Source organism: Pelobates fuscus, chromosome 5 (genome assembly GCF_036172605.1).
Source record: "Pelobates fuscus isolate aPelFus1 chromosome 5, aPelFus1.pri, whole genome shotgun sequence".
Classification (NCBI taxonomy): Eukaryota; Metazoa; Chordata; class Amphibia; order Anura; family Pelobatidae; genus Pelobates; species Pelobates fuscus.
Genome location: NC_086321.1, coordinates 344520936 through 344543329, shown reverse-complemented (window position 1 = coordinate 344543329; position 22394 = coordinate 344520936). Strand labels below are relative to the sequence as shown.

Here is a 22394-nt window from a genome sequence, read left to right as displayed (position 1 = left end):
AAAATAAAGTTGTTTTTAGCCCTGAATGCCCTTGTGATAAATGTGAACCGCATGTATATATTATGATAACATTTTACCGGATAACGGATGTTATCACCACGATATTTTGTTGTATGTGAACTTTTTTTTTTACAATATGTCTAAGGTGACACATATATTATACACACATACACTCAAGACTGCCTTCCGCCTCACTTCAAAGACACTCTTTAAATGTATTATTTACAAATGAGAATAGTCACCAGATGATGCAGGTATATTTGCCAAGGGTGTAGTCCTTGATCATAGTCTGTTTGCATGTGCTGACCGTTGCAGCATGCCAGTTGCATTAGTACCGTAAAAACGATGGAATAAATTGCTAACCTTACGTTTGACAGTGTCCATTTCAATAAAAAAAAACTTAATTGTCCCAAATAAAATATATAATTTACGACAGGAGGACAAAATGTCACTAGCCATAAATACTTTAATTATTTCATGCCAACAAAGCACTTAATCATAGGCTTCATATAATATTAAAGGACCACTCTAGTGCCAGGAAAGCATACTCGTTTTCCTGGCACTAGAGTGCCCTGAGGGTGCCCCCACCCTCAGGGACCCCCTCCCGCCCGGCTCTGGAAAGGGGAAAGGGGTTAAATCTTACCTTTTTCCAGCGCTGGGCGGAGAGATCTCCTCCTGCTCTCCTCCTCCGATCCTCCTCTTCTCCTCCCCGTCGGCTGAATGCGCACGCGCGGCAAGAGCTGCGCGCGCATTCAGCCGGTCACATAGGAAAGCATTTACTGGGACTTTCATTTGGCGGTATTGTTATTTTGTGTATATGCTGTGGTGCTTTGCTGCTTTTAATTTTGGCCATTATTGCAGTACCATACCACGCTGTATTTTATACATATATCTGCCTATTTTTGTCCTATATTATTAATATTTTAATATAATATTTCATTAATTAATAAACCCTTATTTACTCTTGAATTCGTGGAGTCTGGGTCTTCAACTGAAAATTATCGAAAGCCTGAATAGGCACCCGAGAGCGAAGTACATAGAGCCTAAGAGGCTCCATCCTTGTGAGTTCAATCCTCATATGATATAATTGTTTGTTTTTACCTATATGGAAAACACTATGTATGTCTCATTTGTTTTACAGATGTAACCACCATATCTATATCTGCAATAGGTGGTATATCCTTTTTACTCTGTATATTTTTCTAAGTGGGTGTGAATTATTTTAATTGTTTCACTTTACCTTTAGGTGTTAAGGGATTACACCTTTCTGTCACACTTACTTTTATTGTCTATTTTAAGTTGGAAGCGCCTACACAACTATACACCTTGTGTATATTTTGTTTGCTAATCTGTGATGTAAATGGCAGGAAAATGCATCTTTACTGCGAAATATATACGTAATGTTTATTTTATGTATATATGTTGCAATACACTGATTGGCCCACTTTTGGTTCGTCCGAACCATTTCCCTAAATATTTTGCATGGACGATATTTGGACCAGTAGAACCACCACCTTAGACTACCCAAACTAAATTTTATTTTCGCACAAATTTTTCCTCCGTTCACAAGTCTAATATCTATACCTCTCTGTTACGTTAGAGGTCATCGTTTTTTTCCTCTGGGTTCCAGCCCCAGGTTTTTATGTAACCAGGCAACACTCCTGATAGAAAAAAACATTTAGCTATACTGATTGTGGTCCATATAGACTTTGTAAATTAAAATCTGTTAAGCATCAAACACTGAAGAAAACATTAAATATCGCTATAAGTAATTGAGGTAAAATTGAATAAAACTAGACACCCTATAGACAGAATAATTTGAATAAAGACTTTTTTAAATTTGCTAGATTACAGAATATTACTAGGAAATGCTAAATTTTTTAGATAAACTTTATTTTATTTGTTTAATTAAATCTTCCGTTTTAAATTGCATGATATTGTTATTGCGACATATTTTACATGAAGTACTTGCTATACAATAGATTTGATAAATATTTTAATACATTGCTATGAGTTTGTGCTGGCAAAATTACATTGAGATGTGATTTGTTTACTGTCATGCATTGTGTTTAACTCATTAGCAAATTCCAACTGGCCTTTAGCCGTGTGTGTTATTGCAACCCTGAATACTTCCCCAGCATGCATCATAAGCTATGCAATCAATGGAGCAGTCAAATGTACTCACTGTGTGCAGTGGACTGCAAAGGATCTAGGCTCAGCTAGTTAAAAGAGGTGATGCTTATCGATCTCTGTCTGTAAACCAAATCAGACAAGGCTACTTTGGACTTGAAAATTGCTGAACTAGGCTACTTTGGTCTTAATTACACATAGATAATCTTCCTGAATCCAGTTAGGATATTAATGATGGTATGTTTAGAGGTACTAACTATAACGAGGCATATTGCAAGTTTAATTAAGTAATCATGTTTATGTTAGTTATTATGTATTATTGTATTAGTACGAAACATATATGTCGTTAATAGATGGAAATTATTTTTATTTAAAAAAATTACTTTTCACGGCAATAAAAATAAAAATACCTGGCCACTATTATGAATGGCAAGTGCTTACTGTCATGGTTTGGGGTTATCAAATGAAAGGAAGACTAAATATATTTATAAACAAATGTAACATATCTTCCCAGTGAGATGGGGTGAGTAGCCAACTTGCTTAAATATTTAGGTCCTTAATAACAAAAATCTCCAATGTTTAATTTATTTTGAATTCTAATGTTTTTGTCTAAATTTTGCAACACATTTTGCCCCAACTGTTACTAATTTAGAAAAGAAATTGGAATATGATTTTAATAAAAAAAAAACAAAAAAACATACTGAATTATCACTCTGAAATAATATTTTTTAATTTTTATTATTCACTATTTGTGTTTCGTTTTCATCTACACACCTCATACCACTAACATGAATCCAAATATGACCACACTGTTATTCTTAATAACCCTTATCTCACTCCAATGTTGTTCACATCACTACCGCCATAAACACACACCTCAAACTGGAAAACAAATTATCATACACCATGCAGGAAAGACAAGACAGGGGAGATATGATAGAAACATTTAAATACATAAAGGGAATCAACACAGTAAAGGAGGAGACTATATTTAAAAGAAGAAAAACTACCACAACAAGAGGACATAGTCTTAAATTAGAGGGACAAAGGTTTAAAAATAATATCAGGAAGTATTACTTTACTGAGAGGGTAATGGATGCATGGAATAGCCTTCCAGCTGAAGTGGTAGAGGTTAACACAGTGAAGGAGTTTAAGCATGCATGCGATAGGCATAAGGCTATCCTAACTATAAGATAAGGCCAGGGACTAATGAAAGTATTTAGAAAATTGGGCAGACTAGAGGGGCCGAATGGTTCTTATCTGCCATCACATTCTATGTTTCTATGACCTGCCCTGTTACTGTAAGAGAGGTATAAAAATATAGCCCTCCTAACCCCACCTCACAAAATTATAAAGTATCCCATTCACTATATGGCCAAACAAAAATTATGTCCAAATTCCTATTCCTTACGTTACTTGCCCTTGCAAATGACGTGGAGTCTAACCCTGGTCCCCCAGCTATTTCTAGTATCTCCCCACTAAAAAGGCCTTTTGTTCACTGCAACATCAATAACTTGCTCCCTAAACTGAATGCACTGCAAGGCTGGTGTTCCCATTACAAACCAAAAATAATTGTGCTCTCGGAATCGTGGTAATAACTAAAATACCAGACTCCGTCATTGCAATACAGGCTTATTCATGTTTTAGAAATGACAAAGCAAAGAGAGGAGGAGACATTGTTATTTATGTTGACAAATCCATACAATTTACTCCTTTAAAAAAACCATAACTCCCCTTTGGCCTTTGATTTCCTTTCTGGCACAATTGAGTTCCCTTTCGGTAAAACTATCATTGTTGCTGGAATCTACCGCCCACCTAGCTCTCCGGTGCACTACTAAGTGAAACTGTAACTCAAATCCAAAAAAGTGAACTGTTGGTTTTTGGAGATTTTAATATTGATTGGCTGAATCTTAAAAATAATAAATCACGTACGCTGTTTAAGGTTTTGCAGTTAACACAATTAATTTCCTCCCCAGCTCGCATTAAAGGAACACTATAGTCACCTAAATTACTTTAGCTAAATAAAGCAGTTTTAGTGTATGGATCATTCCCCTGCAATTTCACTGCTCAATTCACTGTCATTTAGGAGTTAAATCCCTTTGTTTCTGTGTATGCAGCCCTAGCCATACCTCCCCTGGCTATGATTGGCAGAGCCTGCATGAAAAAAAACTGGTTTCACTTTCAAACAGATGTAATTTACCTTAAATAATTGTATCTCAATCTCTAAATTGAACTTTAATCACATACAGGAGCCTCTTGCAGGGTCTAGCAAGCTATTAACATAGCAGGGGATAAGAAAATCTTAATTAAACAGAACTTGCAATAAAGAAAGCCTAAGTAGGGCTCCCTTTACAGGAAGTGTTTATGGAAGGCTGTGCAAGTCACATGCAGGGAGGTGTGACTAGGGTTCATAAACAAAGGGATTTAACTCCTAAATGGCAGAGGATTGAGCAGTGCGGCTGCAGGGGCATGTTCTATACACCAAAACTGCTTCATTAAGCTAAAGTTGTTCAGGTGACTATAGTGTCCCTTTAATATTAAAAGTCAGAACCATACATTGCTGGATTGGATTCTCTTCAGTTGTCCTGACAGAATCCAGGAGGCGGGTGTTCTCCCTAACAGTTTCAGTGACCACTGTCTAGTGTACTGCTACGCAAAATAAAGGCCACTAAATCCCCTCCCAAGATTATAAACAGCAGGTCTTTCAAAAAATGTATCTTGAATCCTTTTTAAACAATCTCAAGAACATACCATGGCACAGATTAGGTCAAATACCAGATCTAGACTCTGCAATTGCATTTTTTCAGTCCGAGCTCTTGCGTGTTTAGAATTTGCATGCCCCTCTGCGTAAAATGCGAAAAAAAGGGACACACCTGCCCTGGGTTACAGCTGACCTCATTCAAATGTACCAGTTTAGAGATTCACTGTGGTCATTAGTTCAAGCGTACTGGCTCCATGAACGATCATTGTACCTACAGACAATGGCGAAATGCATTCACAAAACAAACAAAAAGGCCCAATATTTCAAGGAAAATTTAAACAATAACAAGAAACTTCTGGAAAATCCTAGATAGCATACAAACCCTCACAATCCACTCCCAACCCTCCACTATCAAAATAGACAACCAAACACTGCAACTCCCCCTAGATGTAGCAAATGCCTTTAATAATTATTTTGTTGGATGTGCTACCACCCTGGTTGCTAAGATAACAAATGACACTCATTTTCAGACCACAAATAAAAATCAGGCCCTGCCAAACCTTTAAAATCCTCAAATAGTTCAATACCTTCAATATCCTCATATAATTAAATTTTAGGCCTGTGCCTGTTAGTGTCGTTAATAAACATCTTTATAATTTAAAAATGAAAAACCAGTGTGGACCAGATCATATCCCAGCAATGTTGCTGAAACTCAGTACGCAAGCAAATGCTAAACCTGTCACTACCCTTATCAATGACCCCAATCTATCCTTTGGCATTCACATTTAAAAAATCTCTTCAAAACTTTACCCACAACTAGGTGCCCTGTACAGAAACAAATCCTGCCTAAGCCCTACAGTAAGGAAACAGATAGTGCAACAAATGCTAATGCCGGTCACTGATTATGGAGATTTAGTGTATGCACCCGCACCGCAAACCCACCTTAATAAACGTAATACGCTATATAATTCGTTCTGCCGCTTTGTACTAGAATGTAATTACTTTACCCACCACTGTGACATGTTAAAAGAGCTAAACTGGCTGTCGCTGGAATCCAGACACACTCTTCATCTTTCCAGCCTTGTGCATAAGAGCATTTCTGGGAAGCTCCCACCCTACCTGAGTAGAATGCTCTCCCCGGCTGTTCCCACCTCCTATAACCTCCGATCCAGTACTAGCATGATATTTAGCATACCGCAATACAAAAATAAAGTGGCTCGATCCTCCTTTTCCTACAGAGCACCGCAATTATGGAATAACCTCAGATATACAGTCAAATCTTCATTCAATCTAAAATCTTTGAGGGGGTCTATGGCAATATACCTCAGCACCAAATGCACCTGTCCTGGTTGAATATATTTATTACCTGTTATGTATTACATTAATATATATGTTTATGTATCTATATATATATATTGTATTTTGTAATATTGTATCCTAATGTAACAATGTCATCTCAAAATCTCAATGTATCCATCCTGGTAAAATATTTTATAAATTAATAAATAAATACATTTGTATTTTAAAAAAAAATATGTATTTTTTATTTAAGACCATATATCTTTATATCAGCAGTAAATAAAAAAAACATAAACACTGCAGTATGATCCCTTCATACACTGGAGAAAAGCTTTCAATTATTTTTTTTCGTGTGTATATATTGATTGATCTGGATTGTAGTAAGTCCATTCAAGTCATGAAGACTCCAGCTTGCTATTTTCAGTTTGCGAACCCAAATTAACTTTCATTTGATTTATGCTCTAGTATGTATTGTATTACCCTCTATCAGATAACAATCTGAAATGTTATCAGCAAGCCTTAACTTATTTAAAATTAACATTTAAAATATATATATATATATATATATATATATATATATATATATATATATATATATATATATATATATATGAAATATAAAATTGGCATTTGTTGAAAAAAATTAAACTTACTAATTTAAAATAATGAAAAATATATATTGTTTTTTAAAATGGACTGACATCTAATAGTATTAATACATTTATTTCATAGTTTCACAGTCGATAATTTGCACATTTTTACTGCAATTAAAAAACAACCCTAATTTGTGCTTATTTTCTTCCCCATTATATGCGTTTATATGTATCCCACATGCATGTGTTATATTTGTTTGGAATAAAGTGATGTATAAAATGTAGGCCATGCACTTGCATTTTATATATTTATTTGTCTCTTTTAAGACAGTTTAGCAGCCTGCAATATTAAATTACTTATACACGAGTATATGTTTACAAAAAACAACTTGACATCACAGGTTTTTTTATTGCTAGTCAAAGTGATTTTTTTTTTTTTTACCAACAATAGTGTACACCGCCGCACAACGATAAATGCATGTATTTTCTGATCATCTAACGGTCTGACTGCCTACCTTATTTAATAACTACCTACCTAAATATCAGTGAAATTAAAAAAATGTCTGTATATTTTTCCGTTTGTGCTTTTGTATTACAGTATTATAATGCGCTACTCCTACCGCAATTACTAGAATGTGTAACGATTCCACAAATATTGACCAGATTAAAGCAGTTGATTTGAACTACCATAACATTACATTTTCAACCAACTGTCCCAAAAGTCAATAAGACAGGTTTCTCTGGATAGACCTCACGATTCGGCGGAAAAAAAGAAAGATAACTTTAGGGGACAAGTGAATTTCTTATATTTTATTCTCAGTGAAAATGGCTAATATATATATATTATATATTTATATATATGTAGATAGGTATTCTATGTATTTTACCCAAATACGTTTGACTTTCTCAAACTTTTATCCCAATTTTATTTTTATTTTATGAAAATGTATTTAGAGAAGTTAATTGGTATTATAGACATAAAACATAACATAAAGTACATTGTTTAACTCAGCCAAGCATATATAAGCTCTATAATGATTTCATTTTCTATGTCACTTTTTTTTATTTAAATCTAGTATTTTATAATGCAATATAATAAGTTGTAGTATAATAATAAGGTGTTAAAAGAATAAGTGGGGGTTTAGCATCACTTTCTTCGTAACATTCATTAGCTTTCTAATGGAAGCTAACAATACAGAACTTCAATATTGAACATCTAACCTGTCTTATAATGGACTGGCTGCTGGAACGATCTCACCCCTTAACAATGACCTAATCCTTACTGAAGAATAATTAGAATGAATGGATTTAAAAGGTTCACTAAATAATATCATGGCTCGTGGTTTATAAACCAACGTCCACTTGACTTTAGGTGGTTGGTGTATTTTAAACCATTAATCCTGTGCGTTGAGGTTCAATTCAATACTTTCATTTTCAACAACTAAAGAGTCCAACATGCTCCCAACACGAATAGGCAACTTTCATGTAAAAACAATATATACCACCTCTTGATGATAAAATGTATGTTTATCTTGATGTGTGGCCAAAACAATGTGCGGCATATATGTTGAAATAAAATAAAATGTTGCCAATACTAGTGCTTATAAAGCGATTTAATGGATACCCAGATCATTTGCGTAACTTAGAATCTCATCCTTCAATTGTAAAATTAGCTTCGCTATCAATTCTTAGATTGGAATGAAATAAATATCATCATCAATTCTAAGGAACTCTACACTACACGCTTCCTATTGTAACGGCTTACACGGGGGAAATCAGTGAAGCTACAGTCAACCCCTTATTTTGAACATTTGCCATAACTCAATGAATATAGTGCCCAGACCATTCTGTAATCTTGTTTCTATTTACACTTTTCCTATGCTTTATCTGAGCCCCTGTTTCATTTACAAAATATTTGAATAGAGAGGCAGTCAGCCTTATGATCCATCTATCTTTAGTTTGTGTACAAGGCAGAGGAATTATGTTTCATTAGGCAAACTTATCTTATCCAGGCAGCCTTATGCTAGGTTGAATACAAATACAAAAAAAACAAGTCCTGCGCTGAAACTCCCACTACCCTTGGGCGGCAGCAACGACCGTAGTACACATCAGCCCCAATACATATAGTAAAAACCAAAGAAAAAAATGACCTGCGCTCTTCCCAAATCCCTATGCAAATTTAAACAAATGTAGGTTATTTATTTAAGACAGCAACCTTGTGTTTAAGTTACCAGTAAGGCATTTTCCTAATTGATGCATGCATTAGCTAATGGGTGAAGTTAGTCGGCAATGAAAAAAAAGACATGACAGTATGCTCATTACTGTGCTTTCTGTCGGGATAAGCTGACCATTTGTACAGAAGTTTAAATACCATGGTAGAAATGAACAGCCATTAAGACCACTTCACCACCAACATTTAAATCTCCTAGCAAAACTGAAATGTTGCTTTATATTTTCAAAGGCTTAAGTTATGAGCGAAAATACCTGGGGGGAAGATATTTAATTTTTAAAGCTAAAAACATGCTACATTTTTCACAGTTACTGGTCCTTAATTCTCCTTTTTTCCAATACATTAAACTCACTTACTTTCTAAATGCTTGCAGTCTCTTGGAAACTGCCACATCAAATGTGCATTAAAAAAAACATAAAATGCACGACACAACTATTAGAAATCAATTAAAATAGTGCACAAAAAAATAACCAGCGGGGATTAAAACAAATCATGGCTGAAGGTTCTAGGTCAGCAGACATTTATATATCTTTGCCATTCATGGGCAGTTCTCCTCTTCACAATCATTGGTTGCCTTAGAACCAATGATAGTGAAGATTGGAGTCTGAAACATGGACTTGCATAGATTAGCCAGCTTCAGTCTTCTTAGACAAACATTCTGATTGTTGACTAGATTAAAGATTGTGGTTATGGTGTCAGGAACGCACTGGGACCCTCTCTTCCCCAACTTGTAAATAGCCAAACTGTTTTAGAATAATTTCACCCACTTCATCAGCAAGGAACCTTGCTTATCTTAGAGCTTATCTTAGAGCGATCATCTGATGCTTTTATCTAATAATCGAACCCAGCACAGCAGAGCCTAGGTCGGGAGATCTAAGAGGATACAGTGGGACCTCGGTTTACGAATGTAATGCGTTGTCCGGGACGTTTCTTATTGCAAAAAATTTGTAAACCGAAACGCGGTTTCCCATAGGAATGCATTGAAAACCAATTAATCCGTTCTGGAGGTCAGAAAAAAGTCAAAATGAGCTGGCATGGAAACCAACCCACAATGCAGAACACACAATAAAAGGCATGCAAACGATGACGCTCAGCTCCCTACCTTTCCACTGCTTGAGAAATGCACCAAAAAGTCCCAAAACAACTGCAAACAATTTCCAGAATGGCTCCAAAACTTGATGCAAAAGCCGCTCCAACACCTCCACACTCGACGCCACGTGCTACCCACAGGCTCCAGCATGCAGGGGGCAGTGCTAAAAACCTCCCGGGTGCAATGCATCCTGGGGAAACTTGTATTGCGAAAAAATGTTGTAAACCGAGGCATTATTTTCAATGGATTTTCATTTGTAAACCGAAAATTATGTTAACCGAGTTGTTTGTAAACCAAGGTCCCACTGTATTCCTAAGCTAGTTGTTTTGGCTTTATGGCTGACGTACTGAAAGTGTGAAGTCACATCCAGCGGACCCCAAGTCTGAATTAAAACCATTCTAAAATGTTTCTCATTTCTACTTATAATGCGGGTTTACCAGGTCACTCATGGCACCATAACCACTATATAAATTTGTAGTAGTTATGGTACTTATAATGGAATAACAACTCAAACTATCCATTGACTGTACAAGACCAGACTGCACAGAAACTTTAGATACCTTATATTCTTAAAACTGTGCTTTTTTAACTTTAACATTAAATATTAACATTTATCCACTCCCTGCTAAAACTTAGCATATGACATATTTTACTACAAATTGATTAAACAAAAGACTAAATTTTATATATATTCTTAAGAATTCTTAATGCACTGCATTGTAAAGTACATATATATATATATATATATATATATATATATATATATATATATATATATTGTATTTTTCCTAGGACCAATGCGATCAAGCTTAATAGTACAGATTCTGATTTCTTATACTTAACAGAAGAAATTTAAGTAAAAGTTATGCTACCAAAAATAAATGGCCGTATCCTTAAAATTCACTGCAGTATTTGTCATTCACAATTACTTTTATCAAAGCACAGACAAGGAAAACATAAAACGCTGCAAGGCAAAGCAAGTGTTATCTAAGCATCTTTTCGTTTTCTACAGAATAATAAGCCATGCGATAGACCAGTTTTTCACACCCACATATTACATCGATTTCCTGGGGTCACACAAGGTTGCCGTCTTAACTAAAAGTTGATAGTACAGATGAACAAATATTCCCAACACAGAAACCAGAAATGCATAACTTTCTATTGAAAGTTTCGGAAAAATATAGCTGCTGTTATCAACGTCTTGAACCATCTTTAATATATCAGTGGTTATAGCTGGTCAGATAGCCAAACTGGTTTACATTTACAGTAATACATGTTCAAACATCAGTGTCCTAGGTTTGATTCCCAGCAGTGTAACCTAGCCTTCCACACTTCTGAATTTAATTTATGTTATGTGTCAATAAAAAGACACCATATAAAATATAGATTATTGTTATAAACTTTGTCAGTACGTGCAATACCATATAATAAAATATAAATATATATATATATATATGTCCAAGGGCAGCCACACATTGAAGACAGACATGCCTGTTTGTTACACTCAGTAAAAATATATGCATGTAAATGACTGAAAAATATATGCGTGCACTGTTGCTCTATACAACTACCCTATTTCCCCGAAGATAATACATCCCCCGAAAATAAGCCCTAGCTTTTTTGGGGGGGAAGCTCATGATATAAGCCCTACCCCAATAAGCCCTAGTCGCTAGTTGCTAGTTCACTAATCTGCGTTCGGGTAATTTTCCCCAAAAATAGATTTGCAGGATTCCATTCGCGAATAAGCTAATCTATGCTCGGGAAAGTTAATCTATGTTTGGGAAAAAATTTGCAGGATTCCATGCCATGTGAACTGGTCTATGTTCGGAGAATTCCCCCGGACGTCGACCTGCTTTCTAGCACATGCTTGCTACCGTTTTTCCCCTAAATAAGAAATCCCCCAGAAAATAAGCCCTAGTGCATTTTTCAGGTGTAAAATTAATATAAGATGCATTCTTATTTTCTGGGCAAGATGGTAGCATCCACATGCGTAACTTTTATTTGGATAAAACGACAGTCTCTTATTGATAAATAGCAACATGTTATCGGCTGGTGAATAATAATCACAATGTAACCATTTTAATACCTTTTTTGCAATGCTTTTACTATTGAATTGACAGAAAAGGACCAGCTACCTTATAGTTAAAGAATCACTATGGTGTTAGGAATACACATATATATTCCTAACACCATCGTGCTGGACTATCTGTTTAGGTGACTAGAGACCCTCAGAAAGAAGTTAAAGGTAGTTTTCACATCTTCTCCATCACAACACTGGCCTCGCCATGGCTGGCCCCGCCTCCATGGCTGAGATCATTAATCTTGATGATCTCAGCCAATCCAATGCTTTCCAATGCTCTCCAAGCAGATAACATAAATAGGTAACTAATAATAATAATAATAATAATAATAATTAAATGTGTTATAATATTTGCAAATTGCAGAAAGGCGTTATATTTACTAAATAATGACTTTTACTGAATGTCTGTGTGCGTGAATTAGTGTAAGATGAATTGCAAATTGATACACACATGCATTTTCATTTGTAAATTTTCTTACACTAATACACACCCCCTGACACTCTGTAAAATGTGCTGTTTAGTGAATATACCCCTTTCGGCAATGTGCAAATATTAAAACATATTTAATAATTGCATTATTCATATTATATGTTATTACTGTTAGTTGATGTGTGTTTTATTCCCTTTGGGGGTTTGTAACTTTGTTACTGTCACCTTTTGGATTCATTCATTCTCCATAGGGAATAATAGGCGTAAATGAAAGACTTTTTTTTTTTTTTAAATTTCAGAAATTAGAAATGTTTTCAAACTTTTGGATATGAAAGATATTTTTTTTTTATTTCGGCCTGTGAAAAATTGATATTTTCCGAATTATGGATTACGGATTTTAAAAACTAACGGATCGAAACAAAAATGAGACCTCTCTAATAATGATAAGGAAAATATTCTTAGTTCGAGTTCTATTTAAACATTTTGTTCTAAAACAAAACATATATATGGTGTAGTCTGAAATAATATTTTTTTTTAAGAACTCACTTATCCTTGAAATACACTCTGCTACCATCAAGTAGGAATTGGTTATTTCTGAATTATTTTATCAAACATTATAACTCTCTCTCTCTATATATTGTGACAAAATGTTGCAGTTTCATTATGAGATTTAAGGTAAAAATAGCCGACCTGGATAAACTATCTATGTCAACTATGCTTCCAGTAAACTACTTTGGCCTTACCTTACTGAATAAGCCTAATTGTATAACAAAAATAAAATGCGTAGTGACTGATATTGGGATAGTCTGTATTTACTAGCTAAAGGAGCATCTTTTGTTGGACTGCACGTAACCTATGGCAAGCAAAGTATGGACACTATAGCCAAAGGAGGATTTGGTTCGATACCCCTGTATTTTCCTTCCTGGTGCTTGTTCGACCTTCTAAGGTGGGACCTATTAATTAAGGGAAAAATGATTATGCAAATCAAGTCAACATAGTTGACCTCGGAAGGTAAGCATTTGGAATTGTCCTAGATTACCTTTAAAATAACATTCCACATTCTCAATGAAAAATATGTAGTCATCTCCGTGACATATCTTAAGCTATGATGACATGTCCTCTTGGTTCCAGGAACCGAGGAAAGGCAAATGCATTAGATATTTCCCATAAAGTGTGTCTTACACATGTTGAAAATATTTTTGCAATATTGCTCGTCTCACTTGTTTTGCATCACTTGCTTTTACATAGATCTCTGCCTTTTAAGCTATGCAAACATTTCAACTAATGTACGGTGGAAATCGCTAAGGGAGAGGTATTTGTGAATTGGGATAGATGCTCTAATTGAAGATGTGAATTTTAGATGTGATACGAAGAGGAAATCATAAACAGAAAGAGATGATCAATTAAGATGTACTATTTTTAAGGCATGGGAAATAAGAAGAAAACATCAAAAGAAGATGATGTCATAAAGTCTGCATTCCAACCATGGTATAAAAGGCGCAAGATAATTTTTTTTGTTACTTAAGCATTTAAAGGAGAACTTCTATTTTTAAGTATTATTTTTACTTATCTCTATCTCTAAATATATCTCTACTTATTTCTAAATATTTGTAGTTGCATTTTATACAATTAAATGTAGTAATCAACACCCATTGATCCTGTATCTAATTAGCTCCCTGTTAATTATTGATATAAGCTTGCTCTTTGCATCTGACAGTCAGAATAGAGACTTACTGTTTGCAATATGTGCCCTGTTTGTGCCTGGGCTGAACTGATTTGTGATATCATTAGCTACATTTTCAATATAAATTTATAAGAAATTGAGCATCACATCAACACAGGCTTAACACAAGGTAAAGGTGATTTTCAATGTTTTATTCGTTAGTGTAATTTCAAGAGAATATATACCGTATTTATCGGCGTATAACACGCACTTTTTTCCCCTGAAAATAGGGGGAAAATCGTGGGTGCGTGTTATACGCCGATATCCCATAATTACTTACCTGTCCTGAAGCGTGGGCCGGCTTCACAGCTTGCACCGCGGTACAGGAACTTTAATTTCATGTTCCGGTTTCCGGCGGGACTGAAAGGAAGTGTGCACAATAGTGTGCACACTTCCTTTCAGTCCCGCCGGAAACCGGAACATGAAATTAAAGTTCCTGTACCGCGGTGCAAGCTGTGAAGCCGGCCCACGCTTCAGGACAGGTAAGTAATTATGGGAGGGGAAGTACACTATGGGAGGGGAGGGGGGGGGAAGTACACTATGGGAGGGGAGGGGGGGAAGTACACTATGGGAGGGGAGGGGGGGGAAGTACACTATGGGAGGGGAGGGGGGGGGAAGTACACTATGGGAGGGGAAGGGGGAGGGGAAGTACACTATGGGAGGGGAGGGGGGGAAGTACACTATGGGAGGGGAGGGGGGGAGAATACTATGGGGGGGAGAATGGTAGGGGAGGGGGAGAATACTATGGGAGGGGAGGGGGAGAATACTATGGGAGGGGAGGGGGAGAATACTATGGGAGGGGAGGGGGAAAAATATTATGGGAGGGGAGGGGGGGGAGAATACTATGGGAGGGGAGGGGGGAGAATACTATGGGAGGGGAGGGGGGAGAATACTATGGGAGGGGAGGGGGGAGAATACTATGGGAGGGGAGGGGGAGAATACTATGGGAGGGGAGGGGGGAACACTATGGGATGAGGGGGGGATACTATGGGATGGGGGGGGGAATACTATGGGGGGGGGGGAAATTTCCTGGAATTTCTTTCTAAAAAGGAGGTGCGTGTTATACGCCGGTGCGTGTTATACACCGATAAATACGGTAGTTTTATTTCATAATTAAAGGGACACCCAAACAACCTTAGCGTAATGTTACAGTTTTGGTGTATAGATCATGCCCCTGCACTTTCACTGCTCAATTCTTTAGGAGATAAATCACTTTGTTTATGCAGAAGTAATCACACCATCCTGCATGTGACTTTCACAACCTTCCTATACACTTCCTGTACAGAGTTATCTAAAGTTTACACTTTAAAAAAAAAAATTGTTTCATTTAGAATGTTGTATCTCCTACTCTGTTAACAGCTTGCTAGACCCTACAGGAGCCTCCTGTGTGTGATTAAAGTTCAATTTACAGAGCAAGAGATAAAAACTTTCAAAGTAAGTTAACATCTGACCATTTTGTTTTCATGTAGGCTGTGTGAGTCATAGACAGAGGATGTTTGGCTAGGACTTCATAAACAGAAACAAAATTGATATAACTCCTAAATGGCAGTGAATCTTCAGAAGCATGATTTATACTCAACTGCTTCATTAAGCTAAAGTTGTTTTGGTGACAATAGTGTCCCTTTAAATTTTGTAAAGCACATAAATATTGCTTTAAGCATCCAGTGCATTTAAAGTTGTTTAATACTCTTTGGTCACTTCTACAAGCAGACCAGTATGTGGCAAACATATTAATATTGATCTGAAATGTTTAGTTCTTACTATTATCCTTATACTAAGATACGTTTTTAAAGGGTGACTCCAGGCTGGACTAATGCAGGAAAAACTTAATTCATTAAAATAAATAAGAAAGAAAACAATTGTAAATAAACAGCAACAATAACCCCGTAAGCGTTTACCCAGCAATGTTTAACATAATTTATACCCAGAGAATGATTCCACTAGGGATGTTAGCAATTTGCCTTTCCCCCCATTCTTCACATAGCGATGGTTAATGAGACCAAGCAAATTCAAACCCTTGACCCCTAGGCAGGCGCTTAAGGTTACCTAAACGTGCTCTGTTTATACATCCCAGTAACACAGAACAATATAAAAAAATAAGAGATCTCTTAGAAGTTCCTCTGCTACATTTGGGAAATATTGTTCATATTTCAAAAAGATATTAAATTGTTGGAAAATAGGTCAGCCTTAACCGAAATAATGAGTAATGGTGTATTTTAAATAATTGGGAGCTAATACATTTTTTATGATAGTGTTTGTATTTAGTCTCTTTAATCATACCCTTAATACAATCTGAACACATACAGATGAGGACGTATTTTTGTTTTGTCTTTTATTCTGAATATACATTTTTTTTTGTACAAAATAATTCCCGATAGGTTTAAGTCAGATCCATTGAGATTACAAGCACTGCAATATAATATCTGCTGTAATCTTCTTTGTTTTAGGTTTTACTGGCAACTGATTTATGTCAGTATTATCCAGTCCTATCATTCTCGTTTCGTGATAACATATTTAGGTTTCTGGCTTTGCCCGTAAGCATTATTGCCTTTATATTTTCATCTGGAATTAAACACTGCAAATGTTTGTCTGTTGCTTCATTCCATATAGATTCGTGTGCTTCTCATTATTTTTTTTATAATTTTGCTGTTAGATCTGAAATTTCATATCGTTAAGATATTTTCTATTAATCAAACATGTCTTATGAGTAAATGATCCTCTCCAGATCAGACGTCGGAGCCTAAGCACAAAGAGCCTCTCCTACTTGCTGATTAAAAACTAGAAAACAGCCCATATTATTTGTTATTGTTTTTGTTTTTGAAGCTCGATTTTCCTTTAACTCATTACTCATAAAAAGACTACATCCTCATGAAAAGAAATGCAATCTCAGTTCTGTGCTATTCTACTCCAAGTGACAAGATCTAATTCTACGCTCTTTAGTCATTAAGGACTATCAAGGATGTACTATTCAGGAATTATCCAGTTGTGCTCCAAAGGGGTAATCAATAATACTTGGTCCATTAGTGATTGATGAGGACTGGTATTAGAAGGCAAGCTTTTTCTTGGAAAACCCTTTAATGACTATCTTCACCTGCAGATGCCTTAATCTATTTAGTTCTGGGGGGGGGGGGAAATCATTTTGGTGATAAAACCCACTAGCAAGCACCTTACCCCTATAACTGATAGATCAGCAGCATTGTTAAAGATAGGTCATATGGGGCTGAAACCCCCGATATGGGCTTGTAAAACCCCAGATCCCTTCATGGCTAGGACAGGGGTATAATTAGCACCTCTCAAAATCACCCCTAGCTTCTGCCCCCGCTTCCTCCCCTCACCCGCCCCCCAGCTTTTGCACAGGCTTAAATTCCGGACAAGGTTATAATTAGCACCTCTCAAAATCCTGCCACCCCCCTCCCCCCGCAGCTTATGCACAGACTTAAATAATACTGCATGGGCATCCTCATGTCATTCAGCACACACAGATATTGCAGCCACATACCCAACACAAGTTAACTTTGCCAACCGTACAATCTCATACAACAAAATTCCCATGTACATATAAATTGTGCTCCCCAGGTTACCATCCATCCGCTAAATACAACTTGCGTGCACACGGATATTCACTACTATAATTTGGTATACCCACTGCTTGGACAGGTCCAGACCCTTCGTGTGCCCATAAGCCTGTATGCAGTGTGTATGTCTTTGTTTAATCCTGTGTGTTTATGTGTGTGTTTATATGTGAAAGTGTACATTGTGTTTAAATTTGTATATGTGTTTATGTGTCACGGAGACTGTGTAGATATTTGTAATTGACAGATCTATATACTAAAGTGAGATTTCAAATTGTATACAAGGTGAATTTCAAATTTAAGGTAAAAATAGTAAACCGGGGAAAATTCTCTAAATCAGTTATGCTTCCATTTATGCTTCAGATACTCTGACCTAAAATTTGAAATTCACTTTGCATTAATTTTGAATTCTAACTTTAGTATATCAACGTGTGAGTGTGTTTAAGGATGTTTACTGCTTGTGGATTTAACCCCTTAAGGACCAAACTTCTGGAATAAAAGGGAATCATGACATGTCACACATGTCATGTGTCCTTAGGGGGTTAATCACATTTGATCATACTCAAATATGACATGACCATTATATTTATATATATATCTTGCTATTAAGTTGTGTTTGTGTGGAGGTTTCATTGACTAAAGCCTCAATTTAATATTGTTGGATTAGCTTTCCAAATTATTTAACTCCTTAAGGACTACTAGGTACGTCTGCGTCAAATATATTACTTACCCAATCAAATATTACGTTCCCCCGCCGGCGATCTGTGTTGCTCCCGGTCTGGGGGGACTGCCCCATAGCCCAGACAGTAGCCCCCTTGGCAAATTAGGCCCCCGCGGACCATGTGATCTGATGTGATCTATGTTAGCCTACCTCCGATATTTAAAATATGTTTTTGTGAGGTCTGAAAAATAAAATTGAATATATAAATCTACACTTCTATCCAGGAACTGGGCACCTCTATCTGGCTCTCTGTCAATCGTTGTCCTAAATGTTGCCTTTTTCTGCTATGTAACATAGACTTCGATTTAATATTTTTTAATAAGCTTTTCAAATGGTTTAATATTTTTAAATCATTTATTTACAAAAAATCCCACACACTTTAATAGTGACTTCTGTAATTACATTATTTAAAAAGTTTATCTAAAAATGTTAAATTGAGGCCATAGTTTAATTAGGAAACATCAAAACAATGTATCTGTTCACCTCTTTATTTGCATTGTGTGCCCTGGCTATGCCTGGGCTGAACTGAGTCATCAGGTCCATTTGTAAATCTTGAAACTACATTTTAAGAGAAAATCGAGAATCACATTAAAAATTAAGCTCAACATAAGATATAAGTGGTTTTCACTGGTTTAGTCAATTGGGTATTTTCAGTTCTGCTTTAAATACATGTTTAAGAATTAATTCTATATTTTTCTTTTTAAGAGATAATATATTTATCAAAAATATATTTTGAAAAGTAAAATAATTTGATCTTTTGCAATCACATATAAAATCTGTTGGTTTTGTAGAAACTGGTATTGCCCATGAATTAAACACAGATATACTGGCATGATGGTCCTTTGTAGAACATAGAACACATGTACTTATTTTCGTCGCTGTATAAGGAAGGCCTTATGAGTGGCATAGACCTGTTTATAAATGCTCTAATACATAAACTTTGTGAGGATCTGGCCTGCTAGATAACCTTTGTGAATAATGTTATAAAAATGCATGTTTCTGAGTTTGGCAGTACAAAACAAATACTTTGCCAACATCTAAAAAAAATATGTTTATGTTCAAAAATGGAAAACACGCTTGGCTATGTATAGATGAATATTCACTGAAGATTTTTTTTCTCTTACTGTGATCTTGATTTAATATTTTTCGATAAGCTTTTTCAAATGATTTCATATTTTGAAAAATGTTTTATTTGTTGGATATTTTTGATATCTATTTTTTTCAATTTTATATATATATATATATATATATATGAGATAATTTTTTTATAATTTAATATTTAATAAAAAAACATTTAAAACATTTATCTAAAAATATTCAATCATTTGAAAAGCGTATCCAAAAATATTAAATCGAGGTTAAGTTTCTAAGTTTAAGAAATTATGTTGTCCAATGAATAAATTGAATACATTTAATTATAGCTGTGAAATATAATTTATCTTGGGTTTCAGCATTTCACTAATATTTCAATATAGGTTAAAATTGGAAAATTCCCCCAAAAGTTAATTTGTTTGTTTATGCATTCAGTGATATATATATTTTTTTCGGGTAGCCACATTACTCCAGTAATGTAAATACAAAATAATATAGTGAAACGGAACAAAAAAGGGGAAAAGGAACTTCAAATGTATAAAATAAAATAAAATAATTAAAAGAAAAATATTCGGTGAACAAACCTAATTATCGTGAGTGGAGTGATGGTAAATATATCTGGGTTACCCTTGTTTACACTTGGGGTTATAAATGGTGATGATCATGCAATTAATCCAAAAATAAATGATAATTGGGTGACATTATTTACAACAAACGTGTTTTAACAAAGTGAGTTAAACAACTCACATGTGGTGGAGCCTTGGTAGATAGGATTAGATCTTTCTTGCTTGTGTGTCTTTAAGGTGTCACAGTGCATTTGGATCGGGTAAAACTCTTTGTTCCTCTCAGGAAAAAAACAGGAGATAAGAACCACTGGTGTAGTATTCCAGGCAGTATCTAAAAGGCAACATCGAAAAATCTATATGTCCTTGCTCACCTTGAAAGCAGCCTCCAAGAACCCGACTTCAGGTGGTACCAGCGTAGTGATTAGGGTGACACTTAACTCCTTTGCAGACATATTCAGATTAAGAAAATAGAGTTCGGATGCCACAGACAAGTTAAAAGTAACATACATATATATTAATGAAACACACTTACATTTAAAAGCAATAATAAAATCAAACAATGGCCACCTGGATTCTCTCAAAACTAGTTTCACCCCGATGGACTTTCTCAGTTGGCACTCCATTGCTCAAAGACACAGAATTTGAAGTCAGCCATTTCCATTTGAATATGCAAAATAATAAAGAATTATAATAGGTTTTAGTATTTTTCATTGGAATAACAGCAGGTTTAGGTAACAGGTTTAGGTTTTTTTTTTTGTTTTTTTGTTTTTTTTTAAATGATGCAATTAGCAATTATGACATTTCACATTAACCCAACTTCACATGACTCATCATAATCCATAATGAATCATTATTATCATAATTCACACAAAAATATAGCCTGCATAAGCATAAAAATGTGCCTAATTTGTTTATTGAATTAAGGTCTTTAATACCAAAATCAATCAATCCTATTCTGGCATAATATCCCTCTGAAATGTAATTTCATTAGTTACTCAGGCAAATCTTCTCCAAGCACTTTGGTCTAACAGTCAGGAAAAGTTCTCTAAGAAAGTAATGATGGGCTGTGACAGACTTCTAATCTTGCCAAAAATAGCCAAAAGCTGTTAAAATAAATGAAAAGTGCATGAACGCTTGTATTTTGTCTAGCTGTAGTCTTTCGTTGTATCACTGACATTCCTGTTTACATATATCTTTTTTTTTTCTCATTCCATCCCTCCTTGTATATGCCTCTAGATTCATTGTACATGCAAGTCTATATTTATGGTTAAAAATTATGTTAATTTAAAATAGGAACAAGCTCAGGGAAGTGTTGTTATAGTGATACTGTAATGTTACTACATAGCACAGTGCCAATACTAAACAGTGTATAATGAACATCATAGCATTGTAGGATACAATGAAGTCCATTCCTGTATGAGTATAATTGGATTTATGATTCACAGGATCTTGAAGGATGGCTCCCTGTAATGCTAGATTTCCTGTAGCACAAAGCCTCACTAACCCTATTTTCTACCAATCCTTACATCTTAACTTTGACTCTAGTCTCCCTTAAGCAATCAATTTCTAAGTCTCTCCTAAGCCTCAAAACCTTAGCTCCCCTAGCCCTAACCTTACCTCTAGATAGCAGTTTTGTAATATTGAAGTTCTCTTTTAAATGTAATGCCATTCCAGAGCTACTCAGTAATGATTGATATTTAATATTTACCATTCAGCGCCTTCATTGTGGTAGTTATGGTGCCTTTGAGTGCGATCCTTTGGTTCTTGCTCTGTTTTGCTAAAACTTGAGACATCCTCTGCCTGGCTCCCATTCAACAGCACTGCCAATGCAGTGCTGGTAATACCAAACATACCAGACAAAAATGCATTTCAGTGAGGTGGCTTCACCAGCTGCTGCGTCCCCCTCCCAACACACGTGCGCGCACAATTCCACACACAGACTCACACAGCCCACAAACATGTATGAACACCTTGACACACAGATACACTCACTGGCATACACGCACACAGGTATACACACTGGTGCATACACGCACTCAGATAAACACCAACACACAGATACACACATTGAAACACACACTCAGATACACACACTGGCATACACACACACAGGTATACACACTGGTGCATACACGCACTCAGATACACACCAACACACAGATACACA

At 35.6% G+C, this 22394-nt stretch overlaps 1 protein-coding gene across 4 annotated transcripts in view; it reads left to right on the top strand.

Moving 5' to 3' along the window:
- Positions 1-22394, top strand: part of NRG1 (neuregulin 1) — a 719872-nt gene that overhangs the window by 25986 nt on the left and 671492 nt on the right. The gene's annotated exons all lie outside the window — the stretch shown is intronic.